We start from the raw sequence: 12,956 nt of genomic DNA, 5'->3' as shown, positions 1-12,956 counted from the left end.
GGAGAAGCTGACTCCCCACTGAGCAGAGAGCCCGATATGGAGCTGGATCCCAGGATCCTGGGATCATGACCTAAGCTGAAGGCAGACTCTTAACCAACTGAACCACCCAGGTGCCTGCTGTATGCTCTCTGTCACAGCTCTTTCAGGGGAGAGAGAGAGAGAGAGAGTCCATAAAATCTGGTCAGAGGGGAGAGTATTCTGAAACAAGTTACTACCTTCATTCAGGCTTTTAAGGACCAATGTGTCCATGACCCAGACCAGGACATACAAGGGAAGAATTGATTCCACTGGGGGATCGGGAGACAAAGTATGGGGTGGATAAAAACATACATGCTCTTTTTGAGATATTTATTTTTTTAAAGATTTTATTTTGAAGTAATCTCTCCATCTAACCCCAAACTCAGCGACCCTGAGATCAAGACTCACGCTCTACTAACTGAGCCAGCCAGGCACCCTAGAGCTACTTCTTTAAAAGCAAAGAAAGCAAATCCTGTTTCTGGGTGTATCTCTGGGGGGAGATTAAACAAATTCAAACTAATGGAGATACAGGGTAGGTTTGTTTATATTCTCCTCTTCCTAAATAGCCAAACCCAATATCCTAAGGTTTGCTGTGACAGTATTCACAGGGTAAGTACGCCTCCTTCTGTGGGATTGAAGGTTCTTCAAAAGTGCAGCACTAATAGGTATAATTCATATATTATTTTTATTCATGTAATAGATGTTATTTTCTGTCCTACAGAAAGTTGCAGATAAAATGTCCCCTTATCCCTAAAGTGTGTGAAGTTCCTCAAAACCAGGACATGCCCTTACATGTCTATGGTACAATGATCAAAGTCAGAAAAACTGACAATAATACAGGACTGTATTCAAATCTGTAAACTATTCTAAGTTTGCCAGTTGTCCCACTGATGTTCGTTATAGCAGTGGTTCTCAGACTTTTTGCCTTCAGGATCTCTTTGTAATCTTGCTAAATAATATCTAAGTATTATTAAAACTTGTATATAAAAGTTCGACTTCATGCAGACATGAAGGAGTCCCAGGGACTTCTTGGGGCTCCTGGACCACACTTTGGGAAACACTGATTGAGTGCCCCCGTCCTGCTTTTTTTCCTTTTCTAGGATCACACGTTGCATTTAGTTGTCATGTCCCCACCGCCTTTCTGTTTGTTTGCAGTCCAGAGGTCTTTTATATTTTCTACAGCTGCCATGCCATGAGTTCATGCGGAATGGGTTCCGTTGGCTCTGGCTCCTCTCAGTTGGTTCTCGTGTGCTTCTTTGGGTGGGACAGGCTGCTGCTTTGTTTGAACCCTAGCATCTTTCTCTCTGGCTTCTTTTTCTGACGATTTTCCTTCGCACGCCTCATGAAGCCATCTCGGCTCTAGAATGCTTAATATGTTCAACACACACGTCAATTCTCTTGGCAAGAATCCTTTCCCTGACTACAGTAATGCCAACAGCATCCTGGGTAACATCGTTGATATTTCCAGTTTTGTCATATTAATACAGGGCATTCCTTTTAGCACAGTGCCCGTCCCCTTGATGTCTACAATATCATCTTTCTTGTGGATTTGCATGTATGTGGCCAAAGGAACAACCCCATGTTTCCCAAAAGACCTACAGCAGGTGACTCTCCTCTTTCCCTTTGTGTTGGTCCTTTTGGCAATTACTGGAAAATGGTGGATTCAGCTGAAAGGGTGTCATGTCTCTAGCGTATTCTGGTTTGAAAAGTTGCTCTCTTTTGTCATGCTTTAAGAGTAGGAGGCAGTTTTTGTTATGTTTTGTTTGTTTTTTCCTCCCCCCCCCCCCCCTCTAGGCAGGCTCCATGCTCCATGTCAGGCTTGAATTCACGACCCTGAGACCAAGAGTTGTATGCTCCATTGACTAAGCTGGCCAGGTGCTCTCAAGCCAGTCATTTTTGAAGAATGTCTCTCAATTTGAGTGTATCTGAGGTTTCCTCAGGATTAGATTCAAGTTATACTTTTTTAAGGGCAAGCACTGCAAAAGTAATATTGTATCCTTCTCTGTGGATCCTATCAGGGGAGACATGATGTCCATTTGTTCTATTAATGGTGTGATGTTAGTAACTTTGGTCACTTGGTTAGGATGGTGTCTGCCAAGTTTTTTTCTCTGCTGTAAAATGTGCAATTTTCTCTTTTTTTAATTAAGTATGTATCTTGTGGGCAGATACCTCGAGAATATGTAAGTACGGTTTTTCATCAAACTTCGCCTGCTAATTTTACCATCCCTCAATGATTCCTTTGCAAGACTTTTTAAGCACTGTACTTTCTCAGTTATTTCTCATCTGAGTCCCTAAAAAAGGTTATCACTAAAAATAGTAGAATTAAGAGAGATTAACTAAGCTAGCATACTGTCTTGCTGGGCTGTGAGGAGATAGGCCCTTTTAACCATTGCTAATAGGAGGGCAGAATCCTGTAACCATTTGAAGGGAAATTTGACAACTCCAAAAATTACAAATGAATTTAGCCTTTGAGCTGGAAATCCCACTTCAAGAAATGTCTCCTACAGCTCTATCTGTATGGGTGTCAATGAGATTATTGATTATAACCTGATTGGTAGTAATAGCAAAAGATTACAAACAGCTTCCATCTAGAAGGGAGTAGTTAAATAAATAAGCTGAGGTACATTCCCACCGGAAGACTATGCCACTGTCCAAAAGAATGAGGAGCCTTTCTCTGAACTGATACGGAAAATCTCCAGGATAGCAAAATAGGGGGAAAGTAAGCTGCCCATCAGTGTTTGGTGTGCTACCTTTTATATCACAGAGTAGAGATGATAGGGGTGAGGACTAATTCTTCTATCAGCTAAACCAGTGAGATATTACTATGCCCAGTTTATAGATGAGAAAACTGCCCTTCACAAGGCTTCAGAATGTGTCCCAGATTAGAAAGCTAGCAAAGCTGTGGTTCAGACCCACTGTGCCTGTCTCACAGGTTTGGTGCTCCTGTAACACAGCTATGAAGAAAATGTCGTCTCTCCAGGTTAAAACTCCAGTTCTTTTTCTGGGAGCAGGGTCTGTATGTCATCAGCTGGTTCTTCTCCTCCGGATAGTCTCTATCAAGTTTGTCCAAGAATCCCTCCAAAGCCAGGGCCCCGGGGCCCAGAAATGAACCCAAGGATTGCCACTTTCTTTGGTTACACATTTTTATCAGAAGGCATTTGTCTCTGATGCGCATTCCAAACGAGATTTGCAGCTGGTCTTTGGGAGTCTTTAACCCCAGCCTAGTCTCTGGGTCTCGTACAGCCCTCCCTGCCCCCGTCTCTGCCACCCTTGCCTTTGCACTGTCTAGTTTTTTGGGTTTTTTGTTTTGTTTTTTCAAAGATTTTATTTATTTATTTGACAGACAGAGATCACCAAGCAGGCAGAGAGGCAGGCAGAGAGAGAGGGGGAAGCAGGCTCCCCGCTGAGCAGAGAGCCCGATGCGGGCCTCGATCCCAGGACCCTGACATGACCCAAGCCAAAGGCAGAGGATCAACCCACTGAGCCACCCAGGCGCCCCTGCACTGTGTAGTTTTTCATGATCCCAAATCCCTTTCTTCTTAGTTCATCTCAGACTGCTTTGATGAGGAAAGAGAGAAAGAGCGTCTATGCTGGGCTCGCTAATGTGGGTCTCTCCCTGCCCCACACTACCAACCCACTCGGCCCCAGACTCAATTATTCTATAGGGTTTTAACAATGGTCTAGATTTAAAGACCAAAAAGTGTGCTTAAATCAAATTTTTCATGGTAGCTTCTAATCATTTCTGAAATTGGGGGCAGACTCTATTTTTCTCTGAGTGGAAACAAGGTCGGAAGGAGCTGGGGGTTCTCTGTGCTCTGCTGTGTTAGGGGTAGGTTTGAGAGGCCACAGAGAGGAAAGAATATAGCATTCAGTCACCCTCTTTTTTTTTTTTTAATTATTAAGTGGTTTAAAGATTTATTTACTTGAAAGAAAGAGCTTGACCACACATGAGAGTGAGGGGAGGGCCGGAGGGAGCTGAAGAGAGGCAGGCTCCCTGTGGGCCGGGTGGTGGAGTTGGGAGTCTGATGCGGGGCTGGATCTCAGGAACTCAAGATCATGACCTGAGCTGATACCAAGTCAGTGGCTTAACCAACTGAGCCAACCAGGTGCCCCACCCTCTCTTTAAAAAAAAATATTTCTTTCAAGTGAGTAGTAAAGTTAAAAAAAAAAAAAAATCCCTCTTTCCCTACTTGGCCTCTAGTCCCAGCAGCAGCTCCTGATGCTTGCTGTTGATTCTCTCATGTTCTGGGCTGTTCTGTTCTTTTCTCTGGCATCAAGAAGACCTTGGTGGAGTATAAACAGGAGAGCTGAGCTCCTGCTGCTGGTTACTGAGTAACTCAAAGCTTAACTTTTCATGGAAATTTGGCAAAATATCCAACACACAAACCAGAGCCATCTCCAGCTCTCCTGGGCTTCTAGGTTATGAGGTGGTTATGTTATTTTAACTGAGGGGAAATAAAGTTTGTCAAAATAATCCTGCGTTATTACTTGGCAGCTTTTCGGTGACTCTCAAAGCATCTCACTGGAATTTGTTAAAATTCTCACACAGGTTAGAAAGTCCAGCTTTAGTTTCAGGGACAGCAAATCAAAGTCACAAATATTTATCAAACATGCCCAGTGCACAGGCCACTGGACTTTCCACGTACCAGGTGCTTGATAAATATTTGTGTTTGAAGGAACCTGCTTTGGAGTAGTTTTGCTGACTATTCGCAGAAAAATACTTTAAATCCCTCCTAAATAGAAAGTTGAGGTTATTAAAAATGCTTACTTCTCCAGAGGGACTGACGCCTTGTATGACCAGAGGTAGCGGGCGAGGACATTCTCGGGAGACTGAGCAGGAGAGCGGTGCATGAGGTCAAACTCACTGTCCTGTTTTAGTCCAGGAAGATGTGAGTGGTGAAAGAGACATGAAGAAGGGGGGAAGACAGAGGGAGAGGGAGGGGCAGGTTGTGTGGAGACAGAGGGGATGGCGTGGACAGACCTAGAAACTGCTGGGAAGAACTCCTAGGGAAGCCAAGGCCAAGGGGGTGTGTTTGGTGAGTACGGGTCAACCAGTGTGACTGGTGTCTCTCACCCACCGCTGCCATGGGAGGGCTGCTTAGCAAATCTGTCCAAACTCCTACAAGCAGGGAGGTGGAAATGAGGATCTAGGAATGAATGTGGCTTGGTAGCTTTTATCCCATCAGGACACGAGGTTGGTTTCGGGCCCCCTCCAGGTGGCCAGTGCCGAAAACCAACCAGATGCCGCTTGGGAATAGGTTGTTCAACTTTGAACAGAAACGACTTTTAGGAATCCTGTCTTGTGCGCTTACCGAAGTCCGGCTAAGCAGGGAATGGTGTCAAAGGCAAACCCTCAAGCTGCTTGGTGAGAGAAAGGGGCCCGGCCCACACCGGAGGCGCGGCCGGGGTCTCACTGGCCATCCAGGATTCCTAGGACGGGTCAGTTTTCTGGGACAGGTCAGTTTCCCTAGCTTGTCGGGGTAACAAAGGGCCCGCTCAGGGGAGGAGGACGAGCTTAGGGACTGAGGGAAACCAGAGGGTCCTGTAATCTAGATCATAATAGCCTAAACTCCTTAGACTTGAGAGGATAAGAAGATAAGCTGAGGTGGCTGTAGGTCTTCCTGGAAACTGAGTATTTAGGAGAGCTTTGATATTGCAAAGGCAATTTTTCCCTTTTAACCTAATGCTGTAGGAAACGACCTAGTGCTTGGTGAAGGGAACCATGGGAGCCGGCGGACTTGGGTGCACGTGTTTGGGTGTTTAGTGATGCCAGTCATGCTTATACCATTTGTGGTCAAGTTGCAGCTCCAGGAGCACGTAAAGGGTCCTGCAAGAATGTGGCCTCATACTGAACTTGAGGGAGTTGGGGGCAGCTTGAAAAGTCAGGTGGAGGCCAAGCCTCAGAAAGCTTTGTGTATAGTTCTGAGTTGTTTGAGTTTTATCCTTTGCTGCTTCAAATCAGTAAGGGTTTTAAGCCAGAGTGAGAAGGGATTATCAGGATTTGAAATGGAATAGGACCGGGGCAGAAAACCCAGTCACGAATCTGCCGAATCTGCCGCAGTAGACGTTCAGGAAATAATGAGGGCTGGTCAGCACCAGGACAGCGGGAATGCAGAGGGAAGCGCGTCTGAGATCGTGCTCCAGGCTTGCAGCGCTGACTCTCCACCTTGTTCATCTTATAAACCCTTTCATACCTTTAAGAATCACCTCTTCAGAAGTAAAAGCCTCCCTGAATCATCTTGCTTCCCCAGCTCAATGCATTTTCCTTGAAGTAGTCTCCTTGATGCTAATTGTGTCTTACATCTCACTGCTTCAGGAAGTCTGATGATGGCAGAAACTGGATCTTCCTGCTTCTCAAATTGCTTTGCTGCTCACAGGTGTGGTCTGCGTACAAGCAGGACTGCCAGCCGCTGGGAGTGCATTAGGTAGTCCCAGGCCCCACTCCAGAGCTGCTGCAACAGTAAGGACACTTCAACAAGAGTGCCAGGTGAGATGTATGCACATTTCGTCTGAGACGTACTGACAAAGAAACTCTCCAATAAATGTGAATAAAGAGGCACAAATCAGATCCCTTCATTGTTGGCTAGTAACCTTTCCTTGGAATCCCTTTACTTTCAGAATAAAATCAAAATACTTTAGCATCATCTGCAGGCCTCTGTGGTCCAGCTCTGCCTCATCTCATGCCATGGTCTCACTCCCTCTACTCTTGCCTCAAACAGTGAGTAACACAGATTCTTCTTTCCAAAAAATCATATTCCATAGAAACATATTCTGTTTTCTCTGACTAGCAGTCTCTCGTCTCCAACATTACCTGCTCTTCTGTCTGTTCTCTAAGTCTTACCTTCAATACAACTGCCTCAGGAAAGCCTTTGCTGCTCAGCCAAGCAAGGTGAAGTGTACTTTGTGTACATTCTCACAGCTCCTGGCTCTTCTCCTTTGAAGACAATTGTAGCTGAATAATTTTTTTTTTTTTGGTAATTCTAGTGTTTTGCTGATGATTATTACCTAACATATAATGTATTATTTGTTTCAGGGGCATGGGTCTGTGAATCATCAGTCTTAGCACATACCCTCCCCAATGTCCATAGCACTCACCATAGCACATACCCTCCCCAATGTCCATCACCCAGCCACCCTATCTCTACCACCCCCCTCGCCTCCAACAACCCTCAGTTTGTTTCCTGAGATTAAGCGTCTCTTATGGTTTGTCTTCCTCCCTGGGCCCATCTTGTTTCATTTTGTCCCATTCTACCCCCACGACCCCCTGCCATGCCTCTCAAATTCCTCATGTCAGAGAGATCATATGATAATTGTCTCTCTCTGATGGACTTATTTCGCTTAGCATAATAGCCTCTAGTTCCATCCAGGTCATTGCAAATGGCAAGATTTGGGGGGTTTTGATGGCTGCATACTATTCCATTGTATATATATACCACATCTTCTTTATCTGTTCATCTGTTGATGGCACATCTAGGTTCTTTCCATAGTTTGGCTGTTGTGGGCATTGTTGCTATAAACACGTGGGTGCGTGTGCCCCTTCGGATCTCTACATATGTATCTTTAGGGTAAATACCCAAGTGTGATTGCTGGGTCGTAGGGTAGCTCTATTTTTCACTTTCTGAGGAACCTCCATGCTGTTTTCCAGAGTGGCTGCACCAGCTTGCATTCGCACCAACAGTGTAAGAGGGTTCCCCTTTCTCTGCATCCTCGCCAACATCTGTCATTTCCTGACTTGTTCATTTTAGCCATTCTGACTGGTGTGAGGCGGTATCTCACTGTGGTTTTGATTTGTATTTCCCTGATGCCGAGTGATGTTGAGCACTTTTTCACATGTCTGTTGGCCATTTGGATGTCTTTGGAGAAATGTCTGTTCATGTCTTCTAAGGATTTCTTGATTGCATTATTTGTTCTTTGGATGTTGAGTTTGATAAGTTCTTTTTTTTTAAGATTTTATTTATTTATTTGACAGAGAGAGATCACAAGTAGGCAGAGAAAGAGAGGGAGAAGCAGACTCCCTGCTAAGTGGAGAGCCCGATGAGGGCTGGATCCCAGGACCCTGATATCACGACCTGAGCTGAAGGCAGAGGCCCAACCCACTGAGCCACCCAGGTGCCCAAGTTTGATAAGTTCTTTATAGATTTTGGATACTAGTCCTTTATCTGTCATTTGTGAATATCTTCTCCCATTCCGGCAGTTGTCTTTTGGTTTTGTTGACTGTTTCCTTTGCTATGCAAAAGCTTTTGATCTTGATAAAGTCCCAATAGTTTGCCCTTGCTTCCCTTGCCTTTAGTGATGTTTCTAGGAAGAAGTTGCTGCGGCTGAGGTTGAAGAGGTTGCTGTCTGTGTTCTCAAGAATTTTGATGGATTCCTGTCCCACATTGAGGTCTTTCATCCATTTTAAGTCTATTATTGTGTGTGGTCTAAGGAATTGGTCCAGTTTCATTCTTCTGCCTATGGCTGTCCATTTTTCCCAACACCATTTGTTGAAGAGATGGTCTTTTTTCCACTGGACATTCTTTCCTGCTTTGTCAAAAATTAGTTGACCATAGAGTTGACAGTCCATTTCTGGGCTCTCTATTCTGTTCCATTGAGCTGTGTGTCTGTTTTTGTGCTAGTATCATACTGTCTTGATGATGACAGCTTTGTAATAGAGCTTGAAGTCTGAAATTGTGATGCCACCAAATTTGGTTTTCTTTTTCCACATTCCTCTGGCTCTTTGGGGTCTTTTCTGGTTCCATATAAATTTTAGGATTATTTGTTCCATTTCTTTGAAAAAAATGGATGGGATTTTGATAGGGATTTCATTAAATGGGTAGATTGCTTTAGGTAGCATAGACATTTTCACAATATTTGCTCTTCTAATCCATGAACATGGAATGTTTTTCCATTTCCCTGTGTTTTCCTCAATTTCTTTCATGAGTACTTTATGATTTTCTGAGTACAGATTCTTTGCCTCTTTGGTTAGGTTTATTCCTAGGTATCTGATGGTTTTGGGTGCAATTTTATGGGATTGACTCCTTAATTTCTCTTTCTTCTGTCTTGTTGTTGGTGTATAGAAATGCAAGTGATTTCTGTAGACTGATTTTTTATCCTGACACTATACTGAATTCCTGTATGAGTTCTAGCAGATGTGGAGTCTTTTGGTTTTCCACATAAAATATCATATCATTTATAAAGAGTGAGAGTTTAACCTCTTCTTTGATGATGCCAATGCCCTTTATTTCTTTTTGTTGTCTGATTGCTGAGGCTAGGACTGCTAGTACTATGTTGAGTAGCTATAGTGATAGTAGACACCCCTGCCAAGTTTCTGACCTTAGGAAAAAAGCTCTCAGTTTTTCTCCATTGAGAATATTTGCTGTGGGTTTTTCATAGGTGGCTTTGATTATATTGAAATATGTACCCTCTATGCCTACGCTGTGAAGAGTTTTGATCAAGAAAGGATCCTGTACATTGTCAAATGCTTTTTCAGCATCTATTGAGAGTATCATAGGGTTCTTCTTCTTGCTTTTATTAATGTAGTATATCAAACTGATTGATTTGCAGATGTTGAACCAAACTTGCAGCCCAAGAATAAATCCCACTTGGTCGTAGTGAATAATCCTTTTAATGAATTGGTTAGTATTTTGGTGGGAATTTTTGCATCCATGTTCATCAAGGATATTGGTCTGTAATTCTCCTTTTTGATGGGGTCTTTGTCTGGTTTTGGGATCAAGGTCATGTTGGCCTCATAAAATGAGTTTGGAAGTTTTCCTTCCATTTCTACTTTTTGGAACAGTTTTAGGAGAATAAGTATTCATTCTTTAAATGTTTGGTAGAATTCCCCTGGGAAGCCATCTGGCCCTGGGCTCTTGTTTCTTGGGAGATTTTTGATGACTGCTTCAATCTCCTTACAGGGTTATGTTATGGGTCTGTTCGGGTTTTCTATTTCTTCCTGGTTTAGTTTTGGTAGTTTATATCTCTAGGAATGCATCCATTTCTTCCAGATTGTCAAATTTCCTGGTTATAGTTGCTCATAATATGTTCTTATAATTGTTTGTACTTTTTTTTTTTTTTTTTGCTTTGGTTTTTATCTCTCCTCTTCCTCTTTCATTCCTGATTTTTTAACTTGGGTCCTTTCTCTTTTCTTTTGAATAACTCTGGCCAGGGGTTTATCAGTCTTTTTCTTTCAAAGAATCAGCTCCTAGTTTCATTGATTTGTTCTACTGTTCTTTTGGTTTCAATTTCATTGATTTCTGGTCTGATCTTTATTATTTCTCTTCTCCTGCTGGGTTTGGGCTTTCTTTGCTGTTCTTTCTCCAGCTCCTTTATGTGTAGGGTTAGGTTGTGTACTTGAGAGCTTATACTTTCCTCTCAGGACTGCCTTTGATGTGACCTAAAGATTTTGAACAGTTGTGTTTTCATTTCTTTCCATGAATTTTTAAAATTCTTCTTTAATTCTTGTTTTGATGACTGCTTCAATCTCCTTACAGGGTTATGCTATGGGTCTGTTCGGGTTTTCTATTTCTTCCTGGTTTAGTTTTGGTAGTTTATATCTCTAGGATATAATATCCATATTGATTAGGTCTCTAGCCATCAGTACTGCCCCTTGGTTTTGTTGTGGTGAGCTTTTCTGCCTTGTCTTTTTATCCAGATAAGAACAGATGAATGAGAGAACAATACTAATAGGGTAACAATGACCGCAGAAAAATATACACTAACCAAATCAGAAGAGACCAAAAATCAGGGGTAGAATGAAAGGGGGGAAAAACTATATATATATTAGACTGGTGAATAGAACAGAGCCACACACTTGATTCTGGATACACACACACACACACACGTGACTGTAAAGATGAAAATTTAAGATAAATTTTAAAGATGAAATTTAAAATTTTCAACTTTAAATTTTAAAGATGAAAAATAAAACTTTTTTAAAGATTTTATTTATTTATTTGACAGACAGAGATCACAAGTAGGCAGAGAGGCAGGCAGAGAGAGAGGAGAGAGGGGAGGAGGAAGCAGGCTCCCTGCAGAGCAGAGAGCCCGATGTGGGGCTCGATCCCAGGATCCTGGGATCATGACCTGAGATGAAGGCAGAGGCTTTAACCCACTGAGCCACCCAGGTGCCCCGAAAAATAAACATTTTAAAGATGAAAATTTAAAAAGGTTCTAAAAAAGGAATTGATAAGAAGTGGATTGAAAAAAGAAAAAAGAAAGAATGTAATCAGGCTGGAGATTAGAACAAAGCCATGTGCTAGATTTAGGGTATATTTTGATCTGTTAGAAGACACTGTATCCCAAAATTTTGAAGAAAAAACCTGTATCTATACAAAAAAAAATAAGGTTAAGTACAATGAAGAGATATATATGACTATAAAAATGAAAATTAAAAAAGATTTTTTAAAAAGATTTTATTTATTTATTTGACAGAGAGAGATCACAAGTAGGCAGAGAGGCAGGGAAGCAGGCTCCCTGCCTAGCAGAGAGCCCGATGTGGGGCTCGATCCCAGGACCCTGGGATCATGACTTGAGCTGAAGGCAGAGGCTTTAACCCACTGAGCCACCCAGGTGCCCCTAAAAATTTTTAAAAAGGTATTGATAAAATAGAAAACATTAAAATAGGAAGAGGAACAATTTTTTTAAATTGAGGGAAAAAAAAAAAAGCCATGAATTCTATGTGTTGTTTTCCCTAGCTCTAGAGTTCGCAGTTCTCATTGTTCAGTGAACTTGGTCTTGGCTGGATGTTCTTGCTGATCTTCTGTGGGAGGGGCCTGTTGTAGTGATTCTCAAATGTCTTTGCCTGAGGCAGAATTGTATGGCCCTTGCAGGGGGCCAGGCTAAGTAATCTGCTGGGGGGTTTGTTCTTGGTAGCTTTTGTTCCCTGAACGCTTTACAAGTAGCTTTGGACAACAGGAATGAAGATGTCGGCCTCCCAATCTCTGGCCCCATAGAAGTTGAGAGCTCAGGGTCCCACTCCTCAGTAGGCCCTCAGAGAAAAGCAGTCAATCCCTCATGTCTCCCTGGTCTCCAGCTGCAATTTCAGCTCACCTGGCCTGTGAGCAAGCATTTCTCTCTGGCACAGGGCCCTGTTTGGAGTTTCCAAACCCAGCATATTTCTGCAGCATGCTCCCGCGCTGCTCCTCTTGGAGGAGGTCCTCTCCCTGGATCTGCCACTTGTGGGGTCCCTGCTCAAAGAGCAGTGGTCCAACTGTGCCTTGGATTACAGCTTGAGGTAACCCTGAGCTGAAAGACCCCTCCTTGGCTCCATCCCTGCAACCAGTCTCCCTGCCTTGTTATCTGGGAGCTCTGCCACACTCAGTCACCCGTGGCCCTTCTGCATCCCTGTGCATCCTGAGACCACACTGTCCCCGCAAGGGCACCACCCCCTGCTTAGCCTCTGGAAAAAGGTCCCTCTGTGGAGCAGACTTCTAAAAGTTCCGATTTTGTGCTTGCTGCTCTACCACTTGCCAGGGGCCGGCCCTCTCCCCATGGTCTCTCTTCCCGAATGTTGCCTTGGATTCACTTCTCTGTACATCCCACTTTCCAGAAAGTGGTCCATTTTCTGTTCCGAGAATTGCTGCTCTTCTTTTCTTCGATCTCGTTAGTAGGTGTTCAGAATGGTTTGATATCTAGCTGAACTCCTGGGATCTGATATTTAGGTCCCCTACTCCTCTGCCAACTTGCTCCTCCCCCCCCCTTTTTTAAACAATCATTAAAAAAAAAAAGATTTTATTTATTTGAGAGACAAGAGATAGCAAGAGAGCATAAACACAGTGGAAAGGGAGCGGGCTCCCTGCTGTGCAAAGAGCCCAATGAGGACTTGATCCCAGAACCCCGGACCATGACCTGAGCTGAGGGCAGCCAGCCAACTGACTGAGCCACCCAGGTGTCCCTGTTACCTATTTTAAAACTGTTCATGTCAGTTTCCATAACTGGAGATTAAGCTCCTTGAAGATGAA

At 43.3% G+C, this 12,956-nt stretch overlaps 1 long non-coding RNA gene across 3 annotated transcripts in view; it reads left to right on the top strand.

Moving 5' to 3' along the window:
• LOC309850485 overlaps positions 1–12,956 on the top strand; it is a 28,953-nt gene that overhangs the window by 2,071 nt on the left and 13,926 nt on the right. For 2 of the 3 annotated variants that reach the window (XR_014304267.1, XR_014304268.1), the window contains exon 2: positions 6,335–6,505. This is a non-coding gene — a long non-coding RNA (uncharacterized lncRNA). Of the gene's footprint in view, positions 1–4,797; positions 4,822–6,334; positions 6,506–12,956 lie in introns of those variants that run through there. The other variant, XR_014304269.1, reaches the window with a different exon arrangement.

The sequence above is a fragment of the Mustela nivalis genome (assembly GCF_964662115.1).
Source record: "Mustela nivalis genome assembly, chromosome: 16".
Taxonomy (NCBI): domain Eukaryota; kingdom Metazoa; phylum Chordata; class Mammalia; order Carnivora; family Mustelidae; genus Mustela; species Mustela nivalis.
This window is presented reverse-complemented; position numbering and strand designations above follow the sequence as displayed.